Source organism: Vicia villosa, linkage group LG3, assembly GCF_029867415.1.
Source record: "Vicia villosa cultivar HV-30 ecotype Madison, WI linkage group LG3, Vvil1.0, whole genome shotgun sequence".
NCBI classification, from domain to species: domain Eukaryota; kingdom Viridiplantae; phylum Streptophyta; class Magnoliopsida; order Fabales; family Fabaceae; genus Vicia; species Vicia villosa.
Genome location: NC_081182.1, coordinates 1694485 through 1702330, shown reverse-complemented (window position 1 = coordinate 1702330; position 7846 = coordinate 1694485). Strand labels below are relative to the sequence as shown.

Sequence of the window (7846 nt, the reverse complement as noted above, 5' to 3'; positions counted from 1 at the left end):
GATCGAGTGGGAAGGACGAAGGTGACCGTCAACTCTGGGTTGAGAGGGGAAAGACAAATGATGACCGTCAACTCTGGGTTGAGTGGGAAAATATAATCAACTCGGGGTTAAAATATGAAAGGAAAATCAACTCTGGGTTGAACACCAAAACATCAACTATGGGTTGAAAGAGGAAAACCGTCAACTCTGGGTTGAGTGGGAAGATATAATTAACTCGGGGTTAAAAGATGAAAGGGAAGTCAACTCTGGGTTGAACACAAAAACATCAACTCTGGGTTGAAGAAAGATGAACATGATTGACTTTGGGAAATGACACCACAATGGTAAATCTGAGTGATCCAGTGGGATATCAATTGAGCTTGTAGGGATCTCATCTGATGAGTAACCTGGCTTATGCTTCACACGCGAATGTTTTATTTGTTTGTGCACTTCTGGAGATGCAATGCTATGGATTCTATATGCAGTGTACTGATGGATCATTCAGGGTTTCTGCTTTGTTAGGTGGAGTTCAGAAACTCTGCTTGATAGTCAATGTAGGGTGGATGCCCTCGCTTTATTGATGATGGGATCATGCAGGAGAAATGATAATGAAAATGCAATGATATGCATGATGTATGTATGAATATGAATGGAATGATTGTTTCCATGATACTAGGAGTGAACGGAGGGTTCCTTGCAGGAAGGTTGTTGCTTGAAGGATAGAATTTGTGAAGGTGAGGTGTTTGGCTTGACTCCTCGACACCTATTTCGATATCTGACACTTGATTGAAGATGAAGAAATGACTTGCTACTAGCTTGCCCCAGCTTGTATGATCTCTTGAGATAGAACTTTGATAGTGCTTGAATCGTGGAGATTTGCAATGGTCTGCCCTAGTGTTGATCATGGAATGAATGCCCCAGATTGAAAGGAACTCTTCCATTTAATGGATTCTTTGGATATTTGCTCAGCGGATGACCAACCTTTGCCTTTGTAAGATTACTCGATGGAATTTCAATGTTGAACTTTCCTTGGTATCAAGTACTTACTTTCAGGTTTAGAGACAATTCTGTTTTGGAAAGATAATGAGAATGCAATGCACATGTTAATCTCAAAGTAAAAGTTTTTATTTGTCAAGATGTTCTACTGATACTAACACAAATGACACAGCAACATTAGGAGTCAGTTTTGACATGATTTCATAGTTTGTATGCTTTCAGAACGAACCCTACTTCAATTAGGACTTTCGAGGGTTGTAACGTGGCCGGGTTCACGGTTTAAGAAACAAAGGATAAAGGCTCAAGTTCTACTTAACCCACCCCTTCTTCGTGATGTTCTCCAGTCCTACGTTCAGCTAGTTCGACACGAGCATTCGCCTTTCAGGAAGGATTGTGATGGATAAGGATCTTTTATGGCTTTGATAGAGGTGCCAGTCACCCTTCGGTGCTTTCATTGATGATTATAACAACTTGTCCCTTGGAGGATTTTTCTTTTGCTTTGTCGTTTTTTTTTTTTTTTTTTTTTTTTTTTTTTGCTTTCCCTAATTTTTGCCTGGACAAAAAGTTTCTTTTGATTTTGGTTTTTGTTGTCCAGCGGGATATGCCCTAATTTTTGCCTAAGTCATTTGCTGTAAAGCTTTTCTTTTCTTTTTGACTTAGCGGGCTATTGTTTTTCCTCTTTTCTTTTTTTGATTATTCATGACTTTCTTTTCATTTTTTTTGTCTCGTTCGGGAACAAGTTGTATGACTTTGGTGATTGACTTGATGAAAAGGTTGTGACTGCCTTCTTCTTAGTGAATGGGAGACATCCATTGTGGATTGTGCTCTTCTTTTTTTTGTTGTGAGGGATATGATTGGTCCTCTGATAGAATACCTGAAAGTTGAGCGCTCGGTCGCACTAACTGACGACTACCCTGCCCCTAGTTAAGATCGAGGGTTTAGTATTTTTTGAAAAGAAACTACTACTCCATAGGCTCAAAGGGGTTTACGAAGGTTTCACTCCCTTATAACTCCGGTGTTTAGGAATTGAAACAATGCCTGTACATCCTCAGCAGGATCTTGTTCCAAAAGCATACAATTAGTGGTTCATGTGTTTTTGATTTTCATCATTCTCCTTTTTTAGTTGCTTAAGACAAATGAGTGAAGTATCAATGAACATAATGACAAAGATGAAATGATTTGAGAAAAACATGTATATTGCATTATTTTTATTTATTCGAACAGAATGAGTTTCTTACATTGAGAAGTACTTGATAACAACAAAAGTAATACAGTTGAAAATACTTTAAAGTAATCTAGACAATGGCAAGCTTGGCCTTATGCAAATGAAATGTTCTCTGACAAACACAAAGTCTTCAGGCTCTAGTGGTGGAAGGTGCCCCCTTTAGGGGGCATGGAGTTTTCTGATGGTAGCTTGATCTTATTTGTAATTCCCCATGATTCTTTGTCTGTGAGCTCTTGTCAAATATTGGTGTCGAGGAATTGTCTTGTCTGATCTGATGGAGAGGAAGAATGTAGGAGTCTTGGTAACCATGGATGCATATGCATGAATGCAAAAATGTTAATGATGATGCAAATGCAGTAGGAATCAGGATCAAGGATCAAGGCCTCTTGGATGACAGCTTCTCATGGACAATAAGATATGGTCGAACCCTCCAGATTCAGAGGTTCGACGTTGCTTCCTGAATAAATAGCTTGTGCATAAGTCAAAGATGGTCGAACCCTCCAGATTCAGAGGTTCGACATTGATTCTGATAGATAACCTTTGCATAAGTCACATAAGGTCAAACCTTCCAGATTCGGAGGTTCGACGTTGATTATGATAGATAGTCTGAATGGCATAGGGTAGGATGGAGGCATGTTTTCCTGCAAAACAAAATTTCCCAACCCCTCTCACAGGTATGGTCTAGTATAAGGTAGGTTAAAAGGTCTCCAGCGTTAACAGTTCTCCTGAAACACCATCATTGTTGCAAATACATGCCAACAATGGTATCCCATTTGAACCTCAACTGGTCGTGGGTCTCATGATCGCAATCAACAGAACCTGACATTCTGTTGGCGTCATGACTATCCACTCTATCCTAGGTAGCCTAAGTATCACTCTGGCCTGGGTATTGGGCCTTTTACCTCATAAAACATCCCCCCAACCTGCAAACAGAGAAAATATGTGGCCCCCACGGGGACCCATAATATAGTCCAGAATGCGAGAAAATAAACATGATATGCGAGCAATAAATAGTCATGATATGCAAGGCATAAAAAATAAAACAATAAAGCAGTAAAGCAATAAAGCAATAAATCAATAAATGAACACCCAAAGAAAAGAAAGCAAACACAAGCTAGGATTGACTAAGCTAGTCCCCAGCAGAGTCGCCAGCTGTCGCACGCTCGCGAAAATGTGAACAGAGTCGCCACCAATATATTTATCCCAAAGAGGGAAAGGAATATCAGAAAACCTGGAATAAGGAAAGGATAAGAAAAGGTCTTGCGACCAAAGATCGGGTAAGAAGTCGGTTACGCGAGGGGAAGGTATTAGCACCCCTCACGTCTGTGGTACTCCACAGGATCCACTTATGTTTGTTCTATTCTAAGGGTGTATAAATCTAAAGCTTAATTACTAAGGGAATGCATGCAAATGAAAGAAAAGGAACACGGGGAAAATAAGGTTATAAATAATTGTGCTCGTTCAAGCCCCGCGACTTGATGCCTACGTATCCTTTTCAGGAATCAGAGCGCCGTAGTTCGGCTATTTAGTTTTTGTTTGTTTTTGTGTTTTTTATGTTGAACAGTTACATTCGCACTCCGCTGCTCGACCTCTGGAGTCTTAAGCTGGGAATAGAGCGGAAATAACGTGTCCGATTAGGAGAAAGAATGCCCTGAAGGCAAGAGAAAGAATGCCTCGGAGGCAAGAGAGAAAATATTGGTTTGTATCTTTTTAGGGTAATTCCATGATGAACAAAACCCAATACAAGGTTCCGCACCACTTCGTTACTTTGTTTAGGTCTGAGCCTTTATTAAGTGTTTTAAATGTTTTTGGTTGAGTGTTTTTTAAGGGAATTTACTTCGCGATTCGAATCACATAAAAATGCATAATGATCGAGAAGCAGATTAGGGAATGAATCCCACTCACTTCTATCCCATTATGTAATGTTCAAGAAACAGATTAGGGAATGAATCCCACTCATTTCTATCCCATTAGTTAATGTTCGAGAAACAGATTAGGGAATGAATCCCACTCATTTCTCTCCCATTAAGTAGTGACAGAGAAACAGATTAGAGAATGAATCCCACTCATTTCTATGCCACTAAGTGATTGAGAAACAGATTAGGGAATGAATCCCACTCATTTCTCTATCACTTTCTTAATGTGATTCGCATCTTCCTTTATTAAATGTTTTAATGTTGAAAGAGAAAAAGAAGAAGAAAGCTAGCCTAAAATGAATAACTAGCTTAATGTTATGAAGGGAACTTCTAAGTCCTAATGTTGTCATGGTTTCTACCTAAAGTTAGGAGTAAATGAACGAAATTACAAGCACAAGCAAAGATCAACATTACAAGTAAAAATTACAAGTAAACAATGATACAAAATTAGTGCAAAAATGACTAAAAGAATGACTTGAAATATGGTACAAAACATGGAAGCAAATGATGCAAAATATAGTACCAAAAGTGAATTAAAGGACTATTATTTTTATTGATTTTAATGAGAGGAATTGATTCAAGTAAAAGACTAAAAGCAAATAGCCTAAAACTAATGTTTTTGTGATTATTTTCTATGTCAAGAATTGTATTAAAAGTCTAAAAACAAAAGGAAAAGTCAGCATTTTTATTACTAAAAGAAAATGATAAAAACTAACTAAAATTTCTTAATTAAGAAGGAGACAGAGGGGTATAATATGAATTACATGGTGTGATTAGCAAACAGGGCGCAAGGCCCAACAGACTTGTTTTTGTTACAGATTTTTGATACAAGAAAAAGCACTTTATTGGGCCAAAGGGGGTGAACTTAGGAATGGCCCAATGGTTAATTGATGATGATGATCCATATGATTTTGTTATCAGATTTTAATTAATGACTAATACTAATCTTAATCAAATTACAAATAATCACAACTATATGTCAATTAGATCACTAGCCTAATGTTAATTAATTCCTAATTAAAAACAAAAGCCAATTAGAACGTAAGAGAGGTTAGGGTTCAATGTTACGCCCGTTCTCTTCTTCTTTTTTCCTTATGAATGAATTATGCTTATCCGAACTTGACTAATACTTTGAATAATGATGAACATTTTAAATTCCAAGTAACTTGCTCTTCCAAGAAATCCATGTATGTGAACCTTCCAACTTGAATTAATTATTTGATGACTCAAAATGCTTAAGGATCATAATTCACTTTAATTATTTTTGAGCCCAAATCTACTTCAATCTCACTCCACTTGCATCTTTAATGAACCTCTTGAATTGGTGAAAGATGGAACCAGAAAAATAAAGCTAGAGAATGATGCAGCATATCTTGTTCAGGTGATGACCACAAGCACATGAATAATTACTAAGAGCCACAGAGGAATCATTGTATCCAAGACTTTCGATCTTGTTTTCACCTTATCGATTAATGCATGATTTTACTGATAACCTAAGATGTAAATGAATGAGATATGTGAGCCAATTAAGAATAATTAAATGGGCAAATTTTGGGGTACAACAGCGCTTTTACAAAGAAGCGCTTTAGTAGGTGGGCCTTTAAGAGCGCTTTTCAAAAGCGCTTTCGTTGCTAAATGAGGTATTTTAATGTGCAGCCTGTAATTTAATCCTCCCAGTCGACCTGTAATATTTTCGACCTGTAATATGTTTTCAACCTGTAATATTTTCGACCTGTAATTTATTTTCGACGATATTATTTCAGCCATCAGAAAGACAATATATATATACTAATATAATACCATTATAATATCCAAAATTATATATATACATCATTACAACATCAATAATATTATAGTTCAAATCGACACAAATCCTACATGAAAAAGCGCTTAATATAAAATTGACACAAATCTTCTTTGATTTCTTCCAACTTAAGCTTCGGGTACGCAGTAGCACGGAATTCGTCAAGGTACTACAAAACAAAAACATAATATGAATGATATATTTAGTTAAATGTAATAAATTATATGAAATTATCTTAAGTTATAAATTCATACCGTGAGCGGAATCTCTAATTGATTCGCCTGAAGGATTTCTTTCATATACCTCAAAACAAAGTATCCGCAATCGTAACTGTTTCGCTGTTGCGGACACTACATAGAAAAACAAATAAGATTCTATAGTTGTCTTGTTTTATCAAGTAGCATAAATATATTATAAGCAACATTGTGAAAAATAATGTACCTGCACTTGGATCCAAGTAATGTTGTTAGATTTAGTTCGGGATACCTGTGCGTCCCGTTGACTTCGGAACACTTGTATTGATCTAATTAACAAATATATAAAAGCATATATTTAGATCAATCCCACAAATAAGTAAATATATAAATATACACGAATATATATTTAGAACGATCCCACTTACAAATCAACGATGTCCTTCATGGCCGGATAATTGGTCCATTCACCATTTACCGAATTCAGATAATACACGACTTCCCTTATAGGGTTGATAGCAAGCAGCAACCAGTGTGCTCTATAAATTAAAACAATAGGTTATATGAAAATTTTGCTATACACAAAATAAACAGAGATTAGATGAACAAAGAATGAGAAACTAACCCTACTGGTCGGGTATTATACGCCCAAAGATGCAGACTTTCTGTATTGCCGGTGGACATGAATCTATCTACTAAGCGCTGTCTAACTGATTCCGGTTCCGAAGCAATTGTCATTCCGCTGCAGTGGGCGGAAGACACGAAACGGAATCTGTTAGACAACGGAGTCCCGCGCAACACTCTGTCATACAACAACCTTAAATAAAAACATAATAAACATTAGATTATTTTCATTGAAATGTGTAAATAAATTATATTGTGGGACTAATTAAATAATATATCGGATGAGTGAATATTACCGGATGTATGAGTGCATGTTAGTGACGCCTAGTTGATCATGCTTAAAAATCTCCTCCAAGTCATCAATTGTAATAAGTGACTTGAATTCAATACCGAAGACACTTTCATCCATAACGATTTCACGTAAAGCACCATCCTTCAAATTGGACATATCAACCATTGTTGCGAGCGTCGACCGGTACCGAGGCACAAAAGCACCGCCTTTTTTTCCCGCTGGCTTCGGAGGACCAGTGGGTGGTACGGTACGAACTTGCTGCGTCACTTGTTGTGACTCCCGAGCGGATGCCTAAAAATCATATAAGTTAGGTAAAATATAAAATCATGCAGATTTAGATTCAGATTAATTATTAACACTTTAAATGTACCTCTTTTAGTGATGCAACAGACTCCTCCTCCTGTAAAATCCCTTTACCCTTAACCGTGGGTTTTATAGGAGCAGTCTAAAATTAAAATGTAAAAAAATAATTAATAAACGGTTTAGAATTGACATTCAAAAACTAAATGATTCATAATCGTTTTCAATATACCTCATCACTAATGGTAATGAGCTCCGAGGGCCATGCAACAAATGATCCTATTGCATCTCGCAGCAATGTCGTCTCTGAGACCATGTCAGGTACCGGTAGCATCGCATCATGATCTACTACAACATCCACCGATACTTTCAGGTGTCCATCCGGGAGCGGTCTATGGTGAAGTAAATCTCCCAAAGTGTTGTGCACTTTTCCCTTGCCAACTAGTCGATAATTCGGTTCCGATAAGTATAGTTGGCAAGATGAAATGCCCTAAACCAATAGTAAATATAAAGTCA

The 7846-nt window shown here is 37.1% G+C and overlaps 1 long non-coding RNA gene across 1 annotated transcript; it reads right to left on the bottom strand.

The window, feature by feature from the left end:
* Positions 1–5926: 5926 nt before the first annotated feature.
* Positions 5927–6443, bottom strand: LOC131654739 (uncharacterized). The gene is made up of 3 exons (XR_009299553.1): positions 6362–6443; positions 6175–6270; positions 5927–6089 (listed from the first exon to the last, which is right to left on the bottom strand). It is a non-coding gene; the product is annotated as an uncharacterized LOC131654739 (long non-coding RNA).
* Positions 6444–7846: the final 1403 nt, after the last annotated feature.